General features: G+C 37.1%; 1 protein-coding gene across 1 annotated transcript in view; it reads right to left on the reverse strand.

Moving 5' to 3' along the window:
• LOC576243 (neurogenic protein mastermind) overlaps positions 1-13,870 on the reverse strand; it is a 71,081-nt gene extending 57,211 nt beyond the window's left edge. The window contains 1 exon segment of the mRNA XM_030974321.1: positions 13,800-13,870. The gene's annotated coding sequence lies outside the window, so the exon portion shown is untranslated.
• Positions 13,871-15,629: the final 1,759 nt, after the last annotated feature.

Below are 15,629 nucleotides of genomic sequence, written 5' to 3' on the forward strand. Positions count from 1 at the left end.
CTACATATTATACATAGCATATGGATGCTACCATCTTTTCAATGTTCTGCATTTCACTATCAAACATGGAATGCTTGACTATCATATGCTTACATTTCTGATAGATCCACATATTTTTCTTTCTTTTTTAATCAAGAAACCACTAAGATAAAGAAGATGTTACCCTTCTCTTAACTTAAACAGCTAGTCTATAAGACCCTCTTGAAGTAGTGTAAAAATACATGTTCTGTTCATGGGAACTATTTCAGGATTTGGTAAAAGTGTGATTTTCTCAGTGATGTTTAAATATTTTGTTTTATTATGAGAGCTCTTTTTACAAGTTACTGGAGCTATTTTGAGGCTTTCCAGACGTAAACTGCTCACCACTTTCGTGTCTTTCTGGTTTCTAATAGTCTAAACTGTTTTTTTCTGCAGCCCATGATGATTGCCGCTTTAATTCAAAATGAATGTTTCCAATCTAGAAACTCTATTTAAGGAGCATTTTGAAAAGAAAATAAAACATCTGCTTGTGCTAGTTATTAAACATCAATTACCAGCTAGAACCAATTCTGTGCCCATTTAATCACATTGTCACAACTTCTATAGCAATTAGATAAGCTTTCATGACCACTCTTTACAAATTTCAATCATTTCCATGAGCTTTGTTATGGATCGTCATACATTCAATAACTACAATAACAATAACTACATCTCAGTCGCAATGACCTGAATAAAAAAGGAGTTGATATTAAACAAGCAATTACCATACTCTAGTGTACAAACAATTAATGACAATAGCTAAAGGTAGCTACCTCATTGTTACTTGAGTCTAGGCCTTGATTACAGGTATACATTGCATTTTTCAAGCCATGCAAAATGATGTATAAATATTTTTTTTCTCCAGGCAGGCATAGAACAAACAGACTTGCTTTGCACGAGAAGAGCCATTCAGTCAGTCCTTGAATGCGGATAATTATGTTCCACATGATAAAAAAAAATACATGAATAGTGGCATACAGGGATCACTTTCAGTCAAGAAAAATCAATTAAAATCAAGGATTAAAGAATAACATGATTTTCTTGTAACAGAGAAAGATTAGAGAAGCATTTAAAACTAGTTTTGAAGAAAGGTAATGTAAGACAGACAAATATTGTTGTCACAATTATGTGGTTTTGATGCCATAACATGTTGCAACAAAGAGATTTAAACAAATTGTTCTAATCAAAAGTGGGGCACAGTGAAAAAACCTTTGTTACAATTATACAATTTGTTAAGAGCTCTTTCCTTTCGGTTGACATCCACTTAAATGTGTCCTGAATACAAAAGGAGAAGCCTTATGAAAAATTAGCACAACAATTCTCATGCCTCTAGAAGATCATTACACTTTCTTAGATTTCAATAAAGATAAACAATTCTTAATTCTACTAGAACGAAAGGTTATATCGAGGACCAAAAAAGGGGAAAATTGAATATGAGTATAATGCATGAGAGTTACTTCATACAAACCATTTTAATATGAAATTAATTTTATTAAATAACTTCTTTAACTAATTTAATATGAAATTAATGTAATTAAATAATCTATTTAACCATTTTAATAAGAAATTAACTTTATTAAATATTTTATTCAATCACTTTAATAAGAAACCAATCGTATCAAATCATTTAATGTTATCTTGACTCTGATGTCTATGATCAAATCAAATTGTTACATAAAATGCAATAAAGTAATATTTTGCTCCTCCGAGTTACATAGGTAAAGATTCACAGCAATTTTTGTTAATGTGTTTCTACATAGTCTTTTTTTAAAGTTCATAGAAATTAAAATTACTTACTTTTTAATTTTACATACAGGTACACAAAATGATTATCCTTTTGATTGAATATTTTCAGGCTGGCCTGGTGAGTAAATATCATTGAGGTAATCAGAGAAAACAAAATGCTACTTTTTCGTTGGGGGGGGGGGGGGGGGGGGGGGGGGGGAAGGTGCATTAAGCAAGTAAATCTGCCCACTCCTTTTTCTTTTACATATCGTGTTCTTGCCGCATATCATATCGGGCGGGGAGCAGCACCCACTCTGCATTATCCCACACAATCTGGGTTAGGCAAATGCCAAATATATATTCATCTATTCTACATTGAATATGGTCTACGGCTGGCTGGCTGGCAGGCAGGCAGGCCGTGTATACATGTTTTGCACAATGTGTGAAAAGTGTCACATCGCATCTCCCCCTGGTTTCCCCGCACAATAGCCTGACAATCGAAAAATGTGTGCTTGCTATCCAAACTAGGCCTTACACCATCTCTCTCTCTCTTTGCTTAGCCTGTTTGACATTTACATCTGGCTTGCAAATATCACAAATCCGAAAGGAAAAAAAAGAAAAAATATGTAGCATGCTGGTAAATTATTTCCTTCATGATCATATATTAATAATGATAATACTTTGTTCTTTTATCGCGCATTTCATGTCATTTGCTTGCTATCCAAACTAGGCCTTACAACATCTCTCTCTCTCTCTCTCTCTCTCTCTTTGCTTGGCCTGCTTGACATTTACATCTACGGTAGCTTGCAAATATCACAAATCCAAAAGGAAATAAAGAAAAAATACCTAGCATGCTGGTGAATTATTCATGATCATCCTTACTTACTTCTACCATGATCATATAATAAAATTAGTTCTTTGTTCTTTTATAGCACATTTCATGTCGGTTGACATTTCAATGTGCTTTACAATATGCATGTAATTTTATAAAATATAACAAGATCATAAAAGGAAGATGAGTAAACATTAATCTTATCCTTGTTTTTCTTATCTTTTCATTCTCTTTGCTCTTTCCTTATATGTGTACATTACATAACTAGACTTTACTCCAGCTGTTCATAAAGCTGCTTAGTACATGCTCATTCCATTTTTGATGACCACCCCCCCCCCCTAATTAAGAGGGGGGGGGGTATCTTCTTTCTTTTTTTCTTTCATTCTTTTTTTAAAACCTGTAAACAATTTGTACAATGCAGCTTTACAGCTCCAAGACAGGTTTTTAATAAATATACCATATTACGATGATCATAAACTAATAGCTGGAAAATTATGCCTTTATGGAATTACATATGAAATTTGTAATTATATAATTGTTTTCTTGCATCTCCTTGCTTCTACACATCATCAACTTTAAATACTCTTTTCCTATTCATTGGTTTCACTGGCTTTCTTTTCCTTGCATCTCCTCTCCTTAAACAACTTAATTATTCATACCCCTTGTAATTTGGGTTTTTTCGTAAGTCAAACATTAAAGGTGGACTGGATGAATTTAGGGCCTTTGCTGAATGCTGTTAGATGTAAGCTATAATACCGGTATGTCACATTCTCAAGTAATCAGGACAAAGCAATTTTTCACACACTTAAAGTTACAAAACTTGGAATAATTCAATTGTTAACTGTATATCCATTTTAGTTGAAGCCCCACTGCACTACTTATAGATACTTGCGCCCTCTATATGCAAACAATGCCTAATCGGTGCCTGTTGGTCCCCCATGATCCCCTTTTTCTTATGTTAATTGAGAGCTGATTTGATGAGATAACCACCTGTCAGTGACCTTGCAGGTTGGTCTAATCCCCCCTTACCAAACTAGTGCAGACAGGCTTTAAGCTATAGCTTTCTAAAGCCATTGAATGTCCATGTTGATTTAAAATCCTGATAATAATATAAACATATTTTCATCAAAACATGCAAGAGTTGCTCACCATGTGCATGCAGTGAGAAACACACATTTTCTTTAAATTGTGCTATACTCTGTTAGGAACCAGAATGCCATTACCTCTGTGCAAAGTGATAGGAGTTAATGCCCTTCTGGCTCCAAACAGACAAAAATGCACTCTACCCTTTTCTCTGCTCCTCTTCAGCCATTATTATTAGCAAACAAGATGGATTCCACAAATATCTAACTGACATATTATAGCTTCCATGACCCACGCATCTTGTTCTAAATATATCAAGCACAGATTACCATTAATATACAACCCTTCAAAACAGCTACATGTAGTACCCACTCCTGGCTGAAATGCATGACCTCAAGTAACCTTTTTAATATCCAACCCACTTACGCACCTCCAAGCAATAATTCCATGGGCTGCTACTGGTCAAATGGTAGTACCTGATTAAAGGGAGAAAGTTTCTGTGCCATAAATAAGAGTCGTTTGTTCTAATCCTATTCTGTCATTAACAGGAGTACCATACCCGGTCATTATCTGTCATCCTATTATGCAAAGACTACTGCACTCCATCAGTCCATGCAATGGGCAGATAATCAACTGAGCCCATTTTCATGAAACCTTCCAAAGCTAGCTGTCAACTGATTGCATACATGTAGGCTGCATTACATAGTACATGTAAGTTGACAACTAGTCACACATGTATAGTAAAGAAAACTTAACAGGAAAGTTATTTTTATGCTCTATTAAAAAAAACTTTTTGAAACTCCATTTCAATAGCTATAAATTGACACAAAATTCAAAATATTATTATAAAAATAATCCCTGTAAATTAATTTGTTCTTCAAGTGGGTTTGTATCTCATTAGGTCCTTCATTAAATGCTCCATGCTGAATTTCCATCTCAATCTTTAAAGTCAACAACCGCTTTCTACACTGGTGATAAAATCACAAGACACTTCTGATCATAATTCTTTAAATATTATTATCTGCCACCACATTCTTTTATTAATTTTTATATTGTTTTACACTTCTTTCTAGTCCATCCTCCGTATTCCTCCCCCATTTTCACCATTCTTTGTAAAAACATGATTTTATATTTTTACATATTTTTACATTTACCCTAAATACTACTACCTTCCCCGGCATTTGCGGCTGCAAACTGCCACATCGTTATTCATGATGATAAGACCAAGTAAATGCACCGCCGCACTCTCTTCGGCTCTTCTCACTGTTGCTACTGACAGTAAATCATCAATTCAAATATTGCAGTCGGTTCCAGAAATGTGAGAGTTCATGATAACAGAGACACAGCCAAAGCGCTTCATTTTCCTTCAGCCATTGGGGGTTTGTTTGCAACAAGTCTACACACCAAAGAAACAGGCAGTTTTCCTCTTTTTTTTATTAAGAATCCTCTTCTTTTTTCTTTTGAAGAATCCTCCTCATCTTCATCCTCATTTCTTATTTCCCTATGAGAGGATAATGCAAGATGCACAACACATGCATCTATGCAAATTCTCACTATGGATCTATGCAAATTCTCACTAGATCTTGGTTTTAAAATTTTCAAATACACAGCAGTTCACATCTAGGTACCAAACTTTATCCATAAAAAGTATTGACTACAAATAAAAGAGTAATAATTCCTGAAAGAAATGTGGTTTGGATGTTGATTTAAATTGTGTTAATTAATAAAATGTTGTGTTTTTTTTAAATTTAATGAATGTTCAACATTTTCAAAATTGTAAAATTGCTGAAAAAGGGTTTTAAAGATACTATGTCCCTTTTGCAGACAACCTCAAATTCTGTAGAACTTTGCAGGAATTATGAATATGTCATGTATGTCCTATCTGTGAAATTTAAATGTTAGTGCTGTCCTAATATTTAAATTATGCAAGGAAACCCGTTTACTTGCTAGACTTCACTGTCAGACACTATTGAGTGACCGATAGGTTTTTTTCTTCTTTGGTAATAACATACATAATATGAGCTGTACAGGATTTGTCTACATCCATAATCCACTTCTTGTGATGGCCAAGATTAAACTGATTGAATCTTTGCGCAGCATAAAACGTATGACCATTCGGTACAATTGTCTGAAAATCAAGACTATTACTTTTGGGCTCTATAGCCCTAAAGTCGATTTGACAACTAATAGTTGTTATTTTCCCACTTGAAGACATTTTCAAGCCCCACCTTTTTTAGGGAAGTTCTAAATTAGTATTATCTTTCAAATGCAGTTGGAATTTAACTTTTTCATTTTTTTGGCCTGCAAATGGGACATAGTACCTTTAAAAAAGGGTTTGGTTTTAATTCTAACTTACCACAGACCTGAAATGAAAGTGACATTGTACATGATATCAATATCAATTAATGACAAATCAAAATTTAAATGTGCTATATATCTTGATTGTGTAATGCATGATTCTTGGACTTTGTCTGGCATTACTCATACATTGCCAGGAAAAAAACTCATGAAAATTATCTTTTCACAAACAAAAGGTCAAAAAGTCAATGATACTGAAGATTGTGAAGTAATCGTCAACATATGGTTCCAGCTACTCTTAATGAAATGCTCTTCTAAAAATAGAAAATAATAAAATGCAAACAGATAGTATGATTGATATATCCTCCTCATCTACTGGTACATACCATATGATGTGTTGATGCCTAAAAACATGTCATTTTTTATTTTTATAATTATTAATTATTACAATTTAGGTTGGTCTGTTTGATTGTCTGTTTGTTTGTTTGTTTGTCTGTTTGTTTGTTTGTTCGTTTGTTTGTTTGTTTGTTTGTTTGCTCGCTTTCTTGATTTGTTTGTTCTGTTGTTTTGTTCAGGGGGGATTCAGCATCAACACTGAAACAGTAATATCAGCATTTTGTACTCCACTAAAGTAGTCACTTGGTCATCTTAATAGCTGCCTGAACAAGTTCTAATCATAAAGCACCAACAAAATACTACAAAAGTTCTAAATGTCCAATTCAAATTAGTTGAAAGTCTAGTTGAATTTGATTTTGGAGTCATATTCAAGCACAACAAACATCAACTGCAGAGGCTTCTGGCAAAACCCACTTTATGACAGTTTCTTTTCTTTATGCACTATGTATACTGCATACATTGCCATGTACGTAAGAACATTTCTGTATAGCAATGTTCTGAAGAATTTCTATGTCAAGGTATATGATATATGATGTATGTAAATTTATTTTGATTCTTTGTACGTTTGTAAAATGTGAGCAAAACAAGTTTCCAATATTGGAAAATAAATTGAAGTTGAATTGAAATTGTATTGAATTGAATGTTACAAAGTTCATCCATGAGATGAATAGCGTCTGAATCTGTAGACCAACAAGCTACGTGATCACATTGGCAAGATCAAGGTCTTGCCGATAAACTTTGCTCTCGACATGGCCAATGTACAAATTCACAGTAGTGGAATTAAATTCCAATACATTATACACTTGGCTACATGAATGAATACAAAATATTATGCCACCCATTTCCTCCACATACAAAATTGACGCTCACATTTACATGCATTTTATTATCCCCTTATTTTTCTCCATTGCCTGTATGGGATTTCTAGGTATGTGAGAATGTGTTAGTACTATCAGAACCTAAATATATTTTAAAATAAAAAAGAAATATGAGATACTAGATCAGCCATTCCAAACTGTTATGATACCTTTGGCTTTGTATGGGACTTGATCCCTTCACTTTTAGCTACCAAAGGAAATTAACTTCATGCCATTTATCACCAGAAGGAATTGCTCTCTATTTTCATGTCAGACTTTTCAGTTTATTTTGTCGATTCTCCACTCTGTGTATCTTATATTTCTGCTTTCGTACAAATTAACTTATTACAACTTACAAGGGTTGGATTGCGCCTTAACTGTATGAACCGCAATATCTAAAGAGCTGCACAAATAAAAATTCATACTAATTCAGAACCTTTCATGTGAGGTATTCAAAGCAACTACCTCTGTAATGCACAAAACCACAGATTTCCAGAATATCTGATTATCCTGTTAGAACTCAATATTGGTTTTATTACCACACAAACACAAGGTTGTAGAATACCTTGCATCAGGGATTTCCTTTTATCAACTGCTCTGGCTAGTATGCTGTATTTGTTTTTCGCTATATATATATATATATATACAAACTGTACAAGTTTCCTGTTTTCAATGGAAGACTTGCTATATCAAGACAGGATGACTTCAAGATCAAGATCAAGAGAGAGAGAGAGATTAAGAGTGAGAGACAGAGACAGAGAGACAGAGATAGACAGAGATACAGAGACATAGAGAGGGAGAGAGAGGGAAAGAGAGAGACACAGAGAGAGAGACAGAGAGACAGAGAGAGGGGCAGACAGAGAGAGTGAGAGAAAGAGAGAAAGAGAGAAAGAGAGAAAGAGAGAGAGAGAGAGAAGCCAGTAATTCATATTACTATGGAAGGTATCTATCGTATTCCAGTTTCAGTTTTCATCCTCGATTGATCGAGCGTCTTCCATCCTTGCATGCCTTACCGAAACTTTTTCTACTCCGCATTCACAATGCCACCTGCATCTATTCAAAATCCGATGCTGGTTGCTAGGATAATTAAGTGTAATAATTCATATCCTTGTTCTCCTTTACAAATCTGATGGAGTAAGACATACATGCAGTTTCGTAAAGCTACAGTCCCGGCAGCAGCTGCAGATGCCTTGGCAAGTATCTGAACATATCAGAAACAAGAGTAATTAAGGGTCCGACTTTTCATGGGTCATTAATACCATATGCAGCAAAATCAATGATAAAAAGTTTCATTTCCCTGCTATACTCATCATAGCTTGATACACGAATGCATTACATTAAAGGAAACAGCAGATTTGATTAGTATATCAAAGAGAACACATTTAAAAAATGTACCAACACATGGAACATAAATGTATTGTATACTACAAATTGTAAAGTGTAAAAGAAGGGTCATGCATCAGTGCTTCAAATTTTGTATCTGACAAATACTTACAGTCTTACATAGGCTAGATATTAAACTCTACAACTATTGATCTGAACTACAAACTTGGACATATCTTTAATGATGGAGTAAACATGGAGCAAACAACACACCCCATCCTTTACGATAAGAAATATTATGTACTGAGAGCCGAAAGGGCATAAATAATGAGTGGATGCTTTCTGCCACTCAACAGAAGTATAATAATTATGGGTTATACCAAAATAGTGCCTACATACTGTACTTATGGCCATTTCTTTCAGGTCAATACCAGGCAGATGTTTGCTGATGAAGCCATTACAAGAAAAAGCAACACACCTCTGCGTATCTTCTTTATCCACACACAAAAAACAACTGTGAAGCGTTTTTGATTCAGCCCTGAAGATGCATTTAACGAGTGCCCGTAAAGTGACCCTCAGTATCAGGAGATAATGACTTCTAGATTATTAGGGGACCTATCATAAAGCCATTAATCTAAGCAGTGAGGTGAGAAGGCTACTTCACACCTACTGTGACAGGCCATCAGGACGAGGAGTCAACCGTAGGATGACGGTCGGAGAAGCACAGGGTCTACATGAACCAATCATTGCAAACTTAACCCCATCCCTCGAACCCCACCAACCCCCCCCCCCCCCCCCACCCCTGAAAAAGGCCAACATCAGTACAGGAAGTCATCTTCAGGATTAGTGGTTGGGAGAAGCACTGGCCCATCACACCAACTCATATCCCCCCCCCCTTCAACCAACTCCCCCCCCCCCTCTCTCTCTCTCTCTCTCTTTCTCTCTCTTCTCCCTTAACCTACAGTGACAGGCCTTCATAAGGAGTGAACAGTAGAATGGTGGTTGGAGCAGCACAGGAGGTTTAATCATTGCAAACGTTACCTCATCTCCCTTCCCTATGCCCTTTCCTATGCCCTTCCTCCCCCTCCCCCCCCCCCCTCCCCCTCTCCCTCCTCTCTCTCTCTCTCTCTCTCTCTCTCTCTTTCTTTATTTCTATCTCTCTTCCTCCCCCCAAAAAGACACCATCAGGACAGAGAGTCATCCACAGGACAGTGGTCGAGGGAAGCACAAAGCTGGCCTGGCCCATCACGTCTGCCCCCAACCTACTGTGACAGGACATCAACACATGGCGTCAACCATACAATGGTAGTCGGTAGTCAGATATGCTGGCCTAATCCATCACTGTCATTCAAAAACCAGCCCCATCCCCCCCCCTAAAAAAAAAGAACAAGAAGACAAAAATACTGGGATAGGCCATCACTAAATGGAGTGAACCATAGGATGAAGACTGGTGCAGCACAGGGTCTGACCTAAAAAGTGCCAACGAGAGAAAAAATCTTCAGAATCTTCTCAACGCCTGAAAAAATAATAGATCACGATGAACTTTCTTGTTACTAAAATACTTGCAAGTTATCTTCATTTCCTTTAATTCTTGGAAATTACTTTGGCACATTTCAAGGTCTGCCAAAAGGATGGTAAGTGATAGGATTTTCATAGAAACAACTGAAGATGAGGATTGTTGTCATTTTTCTGATATCTTTAAGTATTAAAATTCATGGTGACTTTAAGCAAGTCTATACCAGGATAAGGATGTTAAAACAATTCTTTTGCATTTATAAGCCATTCCAAGATGAGAAAACGTCCAGAGAATTGAAGTACAAGATAGTTGCTATCTATATGTTACTCTTCCCAACCTTTGTCCCCAATTGCTGACAGACTCCTGGAGCTGCCTCTGGTTTGCATGTACAAACTCATAAAATGTTGCCTATTGCCTAGGACAATTAAGACCTCAACATGCCACAGTCTTTAAGGATGTGTGTCTGCACACTTGCATGTCCCCTACATTAACATCTTATGAAGATAACATTCAATAGATACACCATCACAAAAACGTCTGTTTGGGACTACATATAATTTGACATTGAACTAAAGCCCTTCTATCTCTCAGTTTACTGTCTCTATAGGTGAATTTGAGAACTAAAGTAGTACATTAAAGCACACAAAGCTTAATTGAAGCAAGCAAATATGAATTGGGTATACACTGGACCTATAACTGTAAAGGCCCGGTCACACAGGGAGGACGCATGGGGAACGCACGGCCAGCGCATTGGAAATTTGCAATTTGGGCCAGTGCGTTGTCGTTCGCTAGGCGTGCGTCATCATTCGTTACTCGTTCGTCGAGCGCGCCTGACCAGCGCTATGCATGCGTCGTCATTCGCTGTGTGCGTCAGGATTTTTTGAGCATGCTCAAAAACGTGCGCCGAGCTCGACGCATGAATATACACGCCAAAGGCACGCCAGACATGCGCCGGAGCGCGCTAGACCAGCGCCAGACATGCGTGGAGCGCGCTAGACCAGCGCCAGACAAACGCGGAGCACACGCCCTGTATACGCACAGCGCGCTAGCTACACGCCGTGCATTTTGTGTCAGCTCGCTAGCTTTTCCAAAATTATGACAAAAGTTAGGCACACGTTCTTTTCCGATTTCCAATGCGCTGGCCGTGCGTCGTAGAACGCGGTGCATGCGTGGACCATTCGTCCAGCGCGCTAGCAACACGCTGTGCATTCGTGGAAGTTGTTTTCATGTGCGCTCTGTGTGCGCCCTGTGTGCGCCCTGTGTGCGCCCTGTGTGCGCCCTGTATACGCCCTGTATGCGTCCAGCGCGCTAAGCATTTGGTGTCAGCTAGCTGTATAGCTTCGACAAAAGTTGGGCGCACGACAACGCACTGGCCAAAATTGCAAATTTTCCATGCGCCGGCCGTGCGTCCCCCATGCGTCCCCTCTGTGTGACCGGGCCTTTAAGAATGATTCTAACACTAACCAAATATAAACACTGGACCTAACACTGGACCTAACACTGAGTTTAATGATTTTAACACTGACCTGCACTTAACACAAATCAAATCGCTTACCTAACCGTAAACCCCACCTTACCCGAACCGAGAGCAAATACTGCCAGAACATGTGTCAGATCAGTAGACTTACAAGTACACAACTGCAAGACTTTGAAATATCTTGAACATAATGTAATGAATGTTTCAGGGTAATCGATGCATGTAGAATCATATCCTCATGAGTGCTGTAATACATAATAAGCAAGTGAATACAGAAGTTAACTTGAACTCTGTTTGTACTTTTCCCATGATCTTTTTGCCTCTCCTGTGCCGTAGCAACACTGGAGAGTAAATAATCAATGTATTCAAATATTCATCAGAGTTAGAATAGCCAACGGGTGCGGTCCCCATGATGTTTGTGGTTCTGTAGTTCCATCTGTACATGGCTTAGCCAATAGATATAAAGCAAATCTATATTTCATGAATTTTGTTCACTGCAGCAAATTTAATTACTATTGAAAGTAAGCACAATATAATTCCTGCACGTAAATAATAATTTCTGATTATAGATTAAGACCATATGGTACGTTTGTCCTTTCTCTTTCCCTCTCTCTCTCTTATCTCTATCTAAACTCTCTCTCTCTCTCTCTCTCTCTCTCTCTCTCTATCTCTCTCTTTCTCTATCTCTATCTCTCTGTCTCTCTATCTAAATCTCTATCTCTCCCCTCCCTCTCTTTCTATCTCTCTCCCTCCCTTTCTCTCCCTCTCTCTCTCTCTCTCTCTCTCTCTCTCTCTGTTTCTCTCACTCTCTCTTTCTCTTCATAACATACTTTGTGCTCTAGTTATGCTCAATATGCAGCTTACAGTGCTTGGAGTATATTAATGCATGCCAACAACTAAAAAGGTCGAGATTTGAACTCGGGGAAGAGTGGAGCTATACACATCTGGCAAATTTTATGAAGAGTAATTGAAATGCATAATTAAACTTTAATTTTCACAGGCAGGGCTTATCACTGCCATAAATTTGGAAAACCACTGGATCTGGTTAATGGAAACAGAGATCCCTTTCATATACAAGTAGGTGTTTTTTTCCCCTACAAAAATGTAAATGTTTTCTTAAAGAGGATAAATCCTGCAGGAAATTGGATTTTTTATCAAGAAGAAAACATTCTGTATATAGCTGTAGCCTGAGGGTAACACAAACTGACAGTATGGGAAATTTACATGAGTCTGTTTGTTCTTTTGTTTTGTTTTCCTTTTTTTTACTTACCGGTACAACTCTTTTCTATTTGATTACAATCAAGATTTCAAAGCAGTTTGTATTGCTAAATTACCAAAATTGCTAAAAGATAAAAAATAAAAAAAAATTACCAAAATGAAGTGAGATGAAATGCGACCCAGAGATTCCTCATTTTGAATAGAATCATAAAGACAATTACAGGTATAGTAAACTACTCATTCCATTTTTCATTTTTCTTTTGTTTAAATGAAAACGCTCATAATAAGCATTCGATCATTCGTACAGAAAACCTTCCCATGAAAACAGCATTCTCAGGCAGGCCTTATGGAAACCGTCAATGATGATATGAATTCCTGGTTTCCCAGCGCTGGCTCGCTCGCTCCCCATCAGCTAGTAATTGGCAGCCCTTATGGTACCGCGAGGTATGCCCCCGTTAGCCCATCACCCCGCACCACGCACGCAGGCATTCATCCGCTTTCCTTTCTCCCCCTTCCAATAGCCGAGAATGCCGGTGATGCATTTCCAATATTAAATATGGCAGGCATGTACTTTGTGCGGCGACTCATCTTTTGCCGGGGCCCCCGCGTGTTTGTCGGGCACTGTCTACATCAATTTACCCGTTGCACAAGAGGAGAAGGAAGAAAATGGGAGAGGAATGCCAAAGAGGTGTCTGAGCAAGGGAGATGAAAATGGCTAAATAATGTATGAAGATTCGGAATGCACTTTCCTGGTGCGGCGCATTTGAAAAGCACACTGACTGAAATCTAGCAATCTGTCGCTAAAAAGCACTGCTGTCCATGTATAGTCAAATGCATCATATTATAAGTTCATAAAAAGAAAAGGTATTATTAAAATATGTAACAAAAACTCAATCCATTGGAGATGTACTGGTGATACAAATTTTGAATGTTCTTCAAATTAATGACCTTTACATTAACAAACATGTATCATTTAGAATGAAGGCTCAAGTACCGGTACTTATTTAGATAGTATTTAGCACATCTGAAATCTTAATTATTCTTGCATTGTCTTACCTTGTACTTGTAGGAAAAAAACTTGATGTGATTTGTAGAACAGCTTTCTTTACAGTTTCCTGCAAATAAAGAAACAGAGGGAAAACGAGATTTGTAATGATTTTGTGAATAGTGTGTGAGGGCATACAAAAGACGCACCATAGGCCCATTTACACAGCCAAAAAAAACCTAAAATATGTTGGTATTTGCTCATTCCGATATTTAAGAAGTGCGCATGCCTGACTTATCGCTGCTCTGCATGCAATCACACAGAAGCGAAGAGAATCACATGACCAAAAAATGGAATCACTAACTGATATTTCGAGAGAGGGCATTTACACTGCAAAAATTTGTAAAATTTCTGCCCTCGTCTCCAAAAACCACACACCAGAGGCGTATTTTATTTAATTTTGATTTTTCTTCCTGTTTGCCCGTAGTTGTTAGGTGACTGACAGATTGGTTGATCATTTATGAATTTATACTACCATCATAAGATTACTATAAATATTTGCTAATTCAATTGGCTTGACATACAACATCGTCCGTTGAAAGCCACAAGGTTGTTATATCATTGTGTTGAAAAATACCAGCTATAATGCCCTTTTGGTTCTGAGCGATGACATAGCCACATCTTTCAGGCTCTATATAGGCAAATGGAATATTAAGTTAGTTACCATGAATCCCTTTCTTATGCCAATGCAATTGATTAATTTGAAAGTGAATATTGTACATATAAAGCATCGTTCAGATAAATTTCTGTATCAATTATGTAACACAGAGCCAAGTGAATACATATACATGTAAATATATATAGGACCTTTGTCACATGCAGTGGTCATTCATCTACCGATACACGTTTTTTTTTTAATGCTGTGGTTTGGAGGGCTGTTTAACCATTGCATGTCATATCTGAACATACCAGTATTTATACAGTTTTTTCATTATTTCTAGCAATCTTATGATTGTAGTATAAACTCATTAATATTTATCCACTTTGTCATGGTCAAACGCAGCTTGTGTTATTAAGAAGTGACCTTCGAGAAGAAAAAATCAATTACTCCACAAAGGGTTCGCACACCACTCCTCAAGCACCACCTTATAGTCATGTACATGTTGGTGAATAGATTCTGTTTTCTCTCTGAAATCATGTTTATTTCACTAAATAATTGAATTTTAATATAAAATATAGCGCCATTTCCATTCGAAAGGATCCAAATTTAAGTCGAATTCTAGTCTTGTTCTGCAGTTATTTGTCAAGTGTTCCCTTTACTAATGAAATAGAATCAGACAAAGTGTCTGAACTTGCAGACTAGGTCTACAAAGCTTGGAGAAGGGTAGTCGGTAATGGAAACGTCCTGATTCCATACCGACTTTGACTAGCTCTCACTGAAAAGTGAATGTAAATGAGTAATCTCTATTTCTTCCATGCTATTTTCTACTCCGAGCTGTTAATACTGAGAAAAGTTGGCTACATAACAGAGCATTGAGTGGGGGGAAATATATCTAGGTTATCTGGAGAGCAGCGCAATTCGTAGAGGAAACACATGGGGCTACGAGGAGTGGATATCTTGTTCACGCTTTTCCGTTACTTCAGACGGATAACACTTTCCGAAATGGAACAAGGGCCTTCCTTAATGAGATGTCTCTGATTGAAAGAAACTATTTCAAAAGGCTTGATATTTGCTAGCTCAGAGAGAAATGTAAAAGCAGAATATAATGTAATATAGTAATGTTAATTCCATCAGTAATATTGATTTTTCTTGAAGTAGTCTTGATTTGTGTAAAGTGCTTTGAAACTTTTATGTCACAAGCACTATATAAATTGTTCATATTATTATTATTTATTATAAT

This window comes from Strongylocentrotus purpuratus, unplaced genomic scaffold, assembly GCF_000002235.5.
Source record: "Strongylocentrotus purpuratus isolate Spur 01 unplaced genomic scaffold, Spur_5.0 spur5_scaffold_7, whole genome shotgun sequence".
NCBI lineage: Eukaryota > Metazoa > Echinodermata > Echinoidea > Camarodonta > Strongylocentrotidae > Strongylocentrotus > Strongylocentrotus purpuratus.